Here is an 11846-nt window from a genome sequence, read left to right as displayed (position 1 = left end):
TTTCAGATGCACTAGTCACAATTATGAAGTTATCTGCCGGCAGCAATAAGGTTAGGTTTATTCTTTGTAACAATGTCGTAACTAACTGGCTAACTGTGAAGAGGAATATGGAAACAGTTATTGGAAAACATAGCATTTCAGTTTTTCAAATAGTTACTTGAATCATTGTACGTGTAAAGGTTACTAAAGTACTACATTATTCACACCCCATTCCACTCCCATGTGTCCCATCTAGTTTCCTGAAAAAAACCTAAAGACATCTCAACTGACTCAGCAGTAAACTGCCAAACGTGTAAAAAAAATTAAATAAAAAGTTAAAGCATGCAACAGATTAAAACCTGCAGCCGGGGAAGTTTTCCATTTCATTTTTCATTTTCATTATCTACCAGCCGGTGAAAGTAAAAATGCCAGAAGGATTAGAGAAATGACATGGGCTCTCACCTTGCCTGCCCCACTGCTCATCCACCTTGCATAGGCTACCGCTCTCCTCTCCTGTTGCGGCTTGGCTCTGGCCGCTAGCGGTATTCCCCATTCGGCTCACGGTGGCGGTGGGCCTGCACTGGCACCCTCGGCACACTCAGCTGGCTCTCGAGTGGCAGCACAGTGTCTTAAGAATTCATCCTAATCCCTGAGATCTATTACAGATAGCAGGCCTGACACAGGCGACAGAGATTAGAAGGGGCAGATACTGACTGTATTGATTGTCCCTCTCATCCCAGGTCCAAACTGCTTGGCCCTGTAATGGAACGCAGTAATGAATTTCAGCAGCCAGTCAGAGGGAGGAAGAACTGAACTGATCTATACTACAGAGCAGGAGGAGGCCTGCTTGGCTGGGATAGCGGGGTCGTACCACTTTAAATGGGTTGAGCCCCCTCCTAAATGTGTATTGGTCAGGCCAGTTATGGCCCCATTTCGTAAAGTAGAGGAGGACCTCTGTAAAATGTTTCAATGTAATGTGGTGAACTTGTGTTTTATTTTTTGGGCGTAATTCTTTTGGCAGTGTTTGGTGCCAAAATGTAGAACCAGGCATTTATTTGACACTCAATTCTGCACTGAATTCTCAGAGGTGGCAAGGTCAAGTGATTTTGCTCTCACACACGCCAGCTTTTCTAAGTGAAGGGACTTTTCAAATGGCTGAAGTTGATCTGAAATTGTACTTTGAATTGGAATCAACTCACAATCATAATTTTATGGTGGAGGACCATTTTAGGTCCCGCTTTAAATGATGTGCGGCTTATAAAGGCTTCATTAAGCCTTCATAAACATTACATAAATGTGTGACAAATCATCTATAACCATATGTCATGCTTTATAAAGGGTTCATAAATGTGGCATAACTGTGTGACATAACCACCAATGTCAAATGTGACATAACCCATTATGCCAAATAGGACATAAACCTATGGTTATAAAGAGTGGCATAAGCACCGCTTAATAAAGGCCTTGTAAATCATATTACATTGAGGCTGTCATGCATCTTGGTACAGCGTTGCAACTTCAGGATATTGGGTTTGATTCCCACGACCACCCATATGTAAAAAATGTATTCACGCAGGACGCAGGTGTCTGCTAAATTGTCTATATTATACTTGTAACGTCCTGACCAGAGTTCTTATGTGTTTTGCTTGTTTAGTGTTGGTCAGGACGTGAGCTGGGTGGGAATTCTATGTTCGTCTGTTTCTGTGTTCAGCCTAATATGGTTCTCAATCAGAGACAGCTGTCAATCGTTGTCCCTGATTGAGAATCATATATAGGTGGCTTGTTTTGTGTTGGGGATTGTGGGTGGTTGTTTCCTGTCTTTGTGTTTTGTCTGCACCAGCTGCACCAGCTGCGCTGTGACGGTTAGTTTGTTTTGTCATTTTGTATAGAATCTTGTTTTGTGTTAATTAAATCATGGAAAATTACCACGCTGCACATTGGTCCTCAGATCCTTCTCGCCTCTCCTCGTCTGAGGAGGAGGACGACTTAGACTGCCGTTACAATACTACATTTCACTAAAACATTTCTAGGATGGCCCCAAACTCTTTTCCTCTTGGGTGCAATATTGGACCTGACCTCAACTTCCCCCAAAATGCAGTTCTGCAGGATGTCACACACTCTAAAGTGCAGTCATGCACAGCAAAAAAACATTGGTAGGGCCTTTTAAAATTCCTTTTTATTTTATGCCTACTTCGTTTTTTTCACAAATTCCATTTTCTTGGTTTTGTTTTTCCAGGTTTCGGATTTTCCACATTTTTTTTCTCACACTTGTTGAATAGAAAAACAAACAAATTGGATTTTATCTGTTCACAACAATACTAAAACCACATCAGGGGATGACATTTGAGGTCTGGGAAAAATCTAAGAAATGTAGATTTTTGAGTGTAGTTGACCTTTAATTCAGTGAGCATGCCCTAGACTGTAGTTTGGTTAGCAGGTTTTCTGTTGTGCAGTAAGCGCATGTGATGTGATTCGGATGCCAATGGAATGGGTGGAGTAAAAGGCCAGCAACACTGCGTATTTTTCAGAGGCCCATGAAACCATAATATATAGTACCAGTAAAAAGTTTGGACACACCTACTCATTCAAGGGTTTTTTGTTTATTTTACTATTTTCATTGTCCTGTTGAAAAACAAATGATAGTCCCACAAAGCGCAAACAAGATGGGATGGTGTATCGCTGCAGAATGCTATGGTAGCCATGCTGGTTAAGTGTGCCTTGAATTCTAAATAAATCACTGACAGTGTCACCAGCAAAGCACCACCATACCATCACACCACCTCCTCCATGCTTCATGGTGGGAACCACACGTGGAGATCATCTGTTCACCTACTCTGCGTCTCAAAAAGACACAGCGGTTGAAACAAAAATCTCAAATTTGGACTCATCAGACCAAAGGACAGATTTCCACCGGTCTAATGTCCATTGCTCGTGTTTCTTGGCCCAAGTAAGTCTCGTCTTTTTATTGGTGTCCTTAAGTAGTGGTTTCTTTGCAGCAATTCAACCATGAAGGCCTGATGAAGGCCTGTCTCCTCTGAACAGTTGATGTTAAGTTGTGTCTGTTACTTGAACTCTGTGAGGTGCAATCTGAGGTGCAGTTAATTGCCGATTTCTGAGGCTGGTAACTCTAATGAACTTATTCCCTTCAGCAGAGGTAACTCTGGGTCTTCCTTTCCTGTGGCGGTCTTCATGAGAGCCAGTTTCATCATAGTGCTTGATGGTTTTTGTGACTGCGCTTCAAGAAATGTTTAAAGTTATGGGAATTTTCCAGATTGACTGACCTTCATGTCTTAAAGTAATGATGGACTGTTGTTTCTCTTCTGTATACCACCCCACGACCTTGTCACAACACAACTGATTGGCTCAAACGCATGAAGGAAAGAAATTGCGCAAATTAACTTTTAACAAGGCACACCTGTTAATTGAAATGCATTCCAGGTGACTACCTCATGAAGCTGATTGAAAGAATGCCAAGAGTGTGCAAAGCTGTCATCAAGGCAAAGGTGGCTACTGTGAAGAATCTCAAATATAAAATGTTTTTGATTTGTTTAACACTTTTTTGGTTACTACGTGATTCCATATGTGTCATTTCATAGTTTTGATATCTTCACTATTATTCTACAATGTAGAAAATAGTACAAATAAAGAAAAACCCTTGAATGAGTAGATGTGTCCAAATTTTTGACTGGTACTGTACATTCTACAGACCCTACTGAGTATTCCCTACAATACTGCGGCACCCAGAATAGTTCTTGCTCTAAGCCCATATGTATTCCATATGCAGTGATTTGCATTGGGGGCATTTTTTTGACCATGGAACATGTTTTAAAACCCAAATTATACATTATTTTACTTTCCTACTATTACATGGTGGACTTTTATTTGGAATATTTAAAAAAATTCCGTGACCTGGAAGTACTTTTTCAGTGTTGCTGACAAGAAGCGGATCATGTGATGAGTTCACAAATCAAATGCCCCACTTGTGCTCCCACTGGACAGCAAAAAACAATTAAGTTAATCTTTATTTATTGTAATTTAAATTAGTTTGTAGTAAAGTGTTGAGCTAAATTACATACTGTAGTTACCTTAATCGTTATTTCAAGTCATTTTGGTGACTTCACAGCAATTGCTAGCTAGACGAAATTTTGCTAGCTAGAAGGCTCAGCTAAATACAAATCCTCCTAGATACAGCCATGTCTCATAGTCACATCATGAGATTTATAAATGCAAGAGGAATATAATAATATGAATTGAATGGAGTTTCCCATCTTCCCATTTAGAGTTTCTGGCGCAGCACAGAAATACCCTTATCCAGATGGTGGGACAAAGACATTTCCTAACAGACCTGCTAACTTTCTTTGTTGTTACCGTTAAGGTTGGAACCAACATGCAGTACCTCCAGCAGGAAGAGAGGCAAGAACCATTTGTCCGCCAGCTCAGGGACAAGCTATATTGTTCACAGTCTGTATAATGTTCAATGTAATTGCATTGTTGGACTTTTGGAAACTTAATGCATATGAATTGCTTTAAAAATGTACAAATTAAAGGAAATGTATGTTTTAAGTTTGTTTTAGCTGTTAGTGATAATTCCCTAAGTGTTAATACATTTGTATTAAGCCTTTATGTATGTGTTACGAATGACCAAAGGTGTCTGACTTTATAGTAAGTATAGCGTCATATGATACAAGGCATTTATTATGTATTTGTTTTTGTATTCGTCCTGTGTGGCTCAGTTGGTAGAGGATGGTGCTTACAATGCCAGGGTTGTGGGTTTGATTCCCACGGGGGACAAGTATGAGAAAATGTATGAAGTCATCACTGTAAGTTATTCTGGATAAGAGCGTTTGCTAAATTACTAAAATGTATTTATTATGCCAAGGCAGCAGCTACTCTTCCTGGGATCCAGCAGCATTAAGGGAGTTGTATACAATTTAAAATATTACATGACATTACCTTTCATAACACATTTCACAAGACATTATGTGTGTGCCCTCAGGACACTACTCTACTACCACATATCTACAATACAAAATCCATGTGTACGTGTGTGTAGAGTGCGTGTCTAATCATGTGTGTCTATGCCTGTTTGTGTGTCTCTTCACAGTCCCCTCTGTTCCATATGGTGTATTTATCTGGAATTTTTGCTTGTATCAGTTGCCTGATGTGGAATAGAGTTCCATGTAGCCATGGCTCTATGTAGTACTGTGCACCTCCCATAGTCTGATTTTAACTTGGGGATTGTGAAGAGACCTTTGGTAGCATGTCTTGTGGGGTTTAAACGGACACCTCTGTGAATTCAGCATGTCAACACTTCTTGCAAGCAAGTAGTGATGAAGTCCAACTCTCCTCCACTTTCAGCCATGAGAGACTGACATGCATATCATTAATGTTAGCTCCCTGTGTACATTTAAGTGCCAGCCGTGTTGCCCTGTTCTGAGCCAAATTAAATGTTCCTGAGGCCCTCTTTGTGGCACCTGACCACACGACTGAACAGTAGTCCAGATGTGAAAAAACTAGGGCCTGTAGGACCTGCCTTGTTGATAGTGTTGTTAAGAAGGCAGAACTGCGCTTTATTCGAGCCTACCTAAATCACTTCTATGGTCGCTTCGAGGCAAGCAACACTGAGGCATGCATGAGAGCATCAGCTGTTCCGGACGACTGTGTGATCACGCTCTCCGTAGCCGACGTGATTAAGACGTTTAAACAGGTCAACATACACAAGGCTGCGGGGCCAGACGGATTACCAGGACGTGTGCTCTGGGCATGTGCTGACTAACTGGCAGGTGTCTTCACTGACATTTTCAACATGTCCCCGATTGAGTCTGTAATACCAACATGCTTCAAGTAGACCACCATAGTCCCTGTGCCCAAGAACACAAAGGCAACCTGCCTAAATGACTACAGACCTGTAGCACTTATGTCTGTAGCCATGAAGTGCTTTGAAAGGCTGGTAATGGCTCACATCAACACCATTATCCCAGAAACCCTAGACCCACTCCAATTTGCATACCGCCCAAACAGATCCACAGATGATGCAATCTCTATTGCACTCCACACTGCCCTTTCCCACCTGGACAAAAGGAACACCTATGTGAGAATGCTATTCATTGACTACAGCTCAGCGTTCAACACCATAGTACCCTCAAAGCTCATCACTAAGCTAAGGAACCTGGGACTAAACACCTCCCTCTGCAACTGGATCCTGGACTTCCTGACAGGTCGCCCCCAGGTGGTGAGGGTAGGTAGCAACACATCTGCCACACTGACCCTCAACACTGGAGCTCCTCAGGGGTGCGCGCTCAGTCCCCTCCTGTACTCCCTGTTCACCCACGACTGCATGGCCAGGCACGAGTCCAACACCATCATTAAGTTTGCAGACGACACCACAGTGGTAGGCCTGATCATCGACAACGACGAGACAGCCTATAGGGAGGAGGTCAGAGACCTGGCCGGGTGGTGCCAGAATAACAACCTATCCCTCAACGTAACCAAGACTAAGGAGATGATTGTGGACTACAGGAAAAGGAGCACCGAGCACGTCCCCATTCTCATTGACGGGGCTGCAGTGGAGCAGGTTGAGAGCTTGAAATTCCTTGGTGTCCACATCAACAACAAACTAGAATGGTCCAAACACACCAACACAGTCGTGAAGAGGGCACGACAAAGCCTATTCCCCCTCAGGAAACTAAAAAGATTTGGCATGGGTCCTGAGATCCTCAAAAGGTTCTACAGCTGCAACTTCGACAGCATCCTGACCGGTTGCATCACTGCCTGGTACGGCAATTGCTCGGCCTCTGACCGCAAGGCACTTCAGAGGGTAGTGCGTATGGCCCAATATATCACTGGGGCAAAGCTGCCTGCCATCCAGGACCTCTACACCAGGCGGTGTCAGAGGAAGGCCCTAAAAACCCCAGTCATAGACTGTTCTCTCTACTACCGCATGGCAAGCGGTACCAGAGTGCCAAGTCTAGGACAAAAAGGCTTCTCAACAGTTTTTACCCCCAAGCCATAAGACTTCTGAACAGGTAACCAATGGTTACCCGGACTATCTACATTGTGTGCACCCCCCGAACCCCTCTTTTTACGCTGCTGCTACTCTCTGTTTATCTTATATACATAGTCACTTTAACCATACATTCATGTACATACTACCTCAATTGGCCCGACCAACCAGTGCTCCCGCACATTGGCTAACCAGGCTATCTGCATTGTGTCCCACCTCCCGCCAACCCCTCCTTTTATGCTACTGCTACTCTCTGTTCATCATATATGCATAGTCACTTTAACCATACCTACATGTACATACTACCTCAATAAGCCTGACTAACCTGTGTCTGTATATAACCTTGCTACTCTTATTTTCAAACGTATTTTTACTGTTGTTTTATTTCTTTACGCACACACACACACACACACACACACACACACACACACACACACACACACACACACACACACACACACACACACACACACACACACACACACACACACACACACACACACACACACACACACACACACACACACATATACCTTTTTTTCACACTATTGGTTAGAGCCTGTAAGTAAGCATTTCACTGTAAGGTTTACTACACCTGTTGTATTCGGCGCACGTGACAAATAAACTTTGATTTGAGTTATTGTGGACAGACTTCTCCCCATCTTAGCTACTGTTGTATCAACATGTTTTGACTATGACAGTTTTGAATCCAGGGTTATTCCAAGCAGTTTAGTCACCTCATCTTGCTCAATTTCCACGTTATTTATTACAAGATTTAATTGAGGTTTAGGGTTTAGTTTATTCCTTACCACCCATTCTGAAACTAACTGCAACTCTTTGTTAAGTGTTGCAGTGAATTCACTCGCTGTAGTAGCTGACGTGTATAGTGATGAGCCATCTGTATAAATGGACACACTGGACTTACAGAAATCCAGTGCATGTCATTAATAATGATTGAGAAAAATAAGGGGCCTCGACAGCTGCCCTGGGGAATTCCTGATTCTACCTGTATTATGTGGGAGAGGCTTCCATTAAAGAACACGCTCTGTGTTCTGTTAGACAGATAACTCTTCATCCACAATATAGCTGGGGGTGTTAACGCCATATCGCATACATTTTTCGGTCAGCAGACTATGATAAGTAATGTCAAAAGCCACACTAAAGTCTAACATAACAGCTTCCACAATCTTTTTATCATACATTTCTCTCAGCCTATCATCAGTCATTTGTGTAAGTGTCGTGCTTGTTGAATGTCGATCCCTAATAAGCATGCTGAAAGTCTGTTGTCAATTTTCTGTTCAGTAACATAGCATTGTATATGATCAAACACATTTTTCCCCAAAAGTTTACTAAGGGTTGGTAACAGGCTGATTGGTCAGCTATTTGAGTCAGTAAAGGGGGCTTTACTATTCTTGGGTAGTGGAATTACTTTTGCTTCCCTCCAGGCCTGATTGCACACACTTTCTAGTGGGCTTAGATTGAAGATATGGCAAATAGGAGTGGCAATATTGTCCACTATTATCGTCAGTAATTTTCCATCCAAGTTGTCAGACCCCGGTGGCTTGTCATTGTTGATAGACAACAACAAAAAATGTTCACCTCTTCCACACTCCCTTAAATGAAATTAAAAATTACAATACTTGTCTTTCATAATTTGATTAGTTATACTTGGTTGTGCAGTGTCAGCATTTGTTACTGGCATGTCATGCCTAAATTTCCTAATCTTGCCACTGAAAAAATTATTAAAGTAATTGTCAATATTATAGTGGGTTTTGTGATGAATGAGCCATCTGATTCAACGAATGATGGAGCTGAATTTGACTTTGTGCCCAAAATGTCATTTGAGGTGCTCCAAAGCTTTTTACTATCATTTTTTATTTAATTTATCTTTGTTTCATAGTATAGTTTCTTCTTCTTTTATTTCCGTCCAGTCAAATTATTTCTCAATTTGCAGTATGTTTACCAAATCGGTTGTGGAGACAGACAATATTTGTCATTACCTTTGCCTCATCCCTCTCAACCATATCAATTTTTAATTCCTCATCAATCCACAGGGATTTAACCGTTTTTACAGTAATTTTATTAATGGGTGCATGCGCATTTGTAACTGGAATAAGCAATTTCCTAAATGTATCAAGTGCAGCGTCTAGTTACTCCTTGACTGATAACCTGAACCTGTCACGCCCTGACCATAGAGATCCTTTTATTCTCTATGTTGGTTAGGTCGGGGTGTGACTAGGGTGGGTTATCTAGGTTATTATAGGTCTATATTGGCCTGGTATGGTTCCCAATCAGAGGCAGCTGTTTATTGTTGTCTCTGATTGGGGATCATACTTAAGCAGCCTTTTCCCACCTGTTGGTTGCGGGATCTTGTTTATGTATTGTTGCTTGTGAGCACTGCATAGCTTCACGTTCGTTTAGCTCTTTATTCTTTTCTGTGCGTTTCACTCAAATAAAGATGATGAAACCATTCCACGCTGCACCTTGGTCCGTTTATTCTACAAACGATAGTGACAGAACCAGGTTGGAGGCACTGGTTACCGTTTGAAGCTTTTTCTTGAGTGGGCAGCTTGATGAAAGCAAGTCAATATTCAAATCACCCACAAAATATATCTCTCTGTTGATATCACATACATTATCAGGCATTTCACACATGTTATCCAGATACTGACTGTTAGCACTTGGTGGTCTATTGGAGCTACTCCTCCCTAAGCTTTACAGGAATGTGATTCTGAATGTGAACAGCGATGCTTCCACCATTGGTATTTCTGTATTTTCTGTAGATTTCATAACCATGTATTGCTACCACTGTATCATCAAAGGTATTATCTATGTGAGTTTCAGAGAATGTCAGAATATGAACGTCATCTGTTACTAGCAAATTATTGATTTCATGAACCTTGTTTCTTAAAGCTACTGTATGTTAACGTGGGCTATTTTTTGCACTTTTCTGGGATGCTTTATTGTTTTCATTGCTTTACTTGGAAGCTTATCAGAAGTAGACATGCTCATGTTATTGATGTTAGAGCAGGGTGAGCTGCACACAGTGGACTTCCTACTAGGGCAAAGGGGTCTGACTTAAATTACCAAAGAGGTCTGACTATAAATTAAGTACAGCGTCATGCGATATAGAGTCTTTATGGATGTGTTATGAATGACCGAAGGTCTCTCAATTCAAACTAAGTATTACAGGTCACTACATAAAGTGTCAATAACCAGGTTATTAACATTCTGCTGATTTATGAAGGTTCTCTCATGATCCAAAGTTTACTGTAGGGTGAGAGAGGTATTTCAATTAGTTGATGGACCTTCACAGCACACGTGTGTGTGTGTGTGTGTGTGTGTGTGTGTGTTTGTGTGTGTGTGTGTGGGGGGGGGGGGGGGCAGATGGACAGCGTGTGCCCGGTGATGCGTTGTGCAGACCGCACCACCCTCTGGAGAGCCTTGCGGTTGAGGACGGTGCAGTTGCCGTAACAGGCTGCTCTCGATTGTACATCTGTAAAAGTTTGTCAGGGTTTTGGGTGACAGGCCAAATTTCTTCAGCCTCCTGAGGTTGAAGAGGTGCTGTTGTGCCTTCTTCACCACACTGTCTGTGTGGGTGGACAATTTTAGTTTGTCTGTGATGTGTATGCCCAGGAACTTAAAACTTTCCACCTTTTCCACTGCTGTCCCTTTGATGTGGAAAGGGTGGTGCTCCCTCTGCTGTTTCCTGAAGTCCACAATCATCTCCTTTGTTTGTTGACGTTGAGTGAGAGGTTGTGTTCCTGACACCACAATCCGAGTGCCCTCACCTCCTCCCTGTAGGCTGTCTCGTCGTTGTTGGTAATCAAGCCTACCACTGTAGTGTCATCTGCAAACTTGATGATTGAGTTGGAGGCGTGCATGGCCATGCAGTGGTGGGTGAACATGGAATACAGGAGAGGGCTGAGCACACACCCTTGTGGGGCCGCAGTGTTGAGGGTCAGCGAAGTGGAGATGTTGTTTCCTACCTTCACCACCTGGGGGCGGCCTGTCAGAAAGCCAGGACCCAGTTGCACAGTGAGGGGTTGAGACCCAGGGCCTCCAGCTTGATGATGAGCTTGGAGGTAACTATTGTGTTGAATACTGAACTGTAGTCAATGAAGAGCATTCTTACATAGGTATTATTTTTGTCCAGATGTAGTGCTTGTGAAGGCATTATGAAGGCTTTATAAAGCCTTTATAAGCTGAACGTCATTTAAAGCGGGACCAAATTTTACTTAGCGACATTTGTGCCAAAGGAATTCTCGCATTTGTCTATGCCAGTCTCTAATGATCCTATTCTTAGCAGCTTGTGAAGGTACAAAGTGCCATAACTGCAGGCAGAAAAGCCATGGCTGAACATAGGAGATTGTGAACTGAAATTACCCACAATGCACAAATTGCCTATAATGACAGCAGTGACATCTCTTAGCAAAGGCCATTTCGACAGAAGCTTGCAGAAATAGGCCACACATAATGACATCAATTATGACAAAGAAAACATCACAAAAATGGGATGCAAGTGATTTAAAATGCTGATCCGTTTGGCACCCAATTTACAAATGTCTCAATTTCAGCTGTAATCAGGGAATTAACTTGTAAATCTGTCCTTAACCCTGTGAGACCCACAGTTGCAAAAATGCAACACGCTCTAAACTGCATCATGTACAGGTCCCAAGCAAACACTACATAGTGGATCTCCTTAGACACAGACATATCTGTTAGGAATTTATGTTATGTGTTGGTATGTTTATAGTATGGCATCAGTAGCCTCTGAAACCTGTCTGTTCATCTGAGACTACACAAGCATATGTGGGAAGCCATCCATACAAGTACATGACTTGAAGTCTTTTTTACGGTCTTC

This window comes from Salvelinus fontinalis, chromosome 18, assembly GCF_029448725.1.
Source record: "Salvelinus fontinalis isolate EN_2023a chromosome 18, ASM2944872v1, whole genome shotgun sequence".
In the NCBI taxonomy this organism is placed as follows: Eukaryota; Metazoa; Chordata; class Actinopteri; order Salmoniformes; family Salmonidae; genus Salvelinus; species Salvelinus fontinalis.
This window is presented reverse-complemented; position numbering follows the sequence as displayed.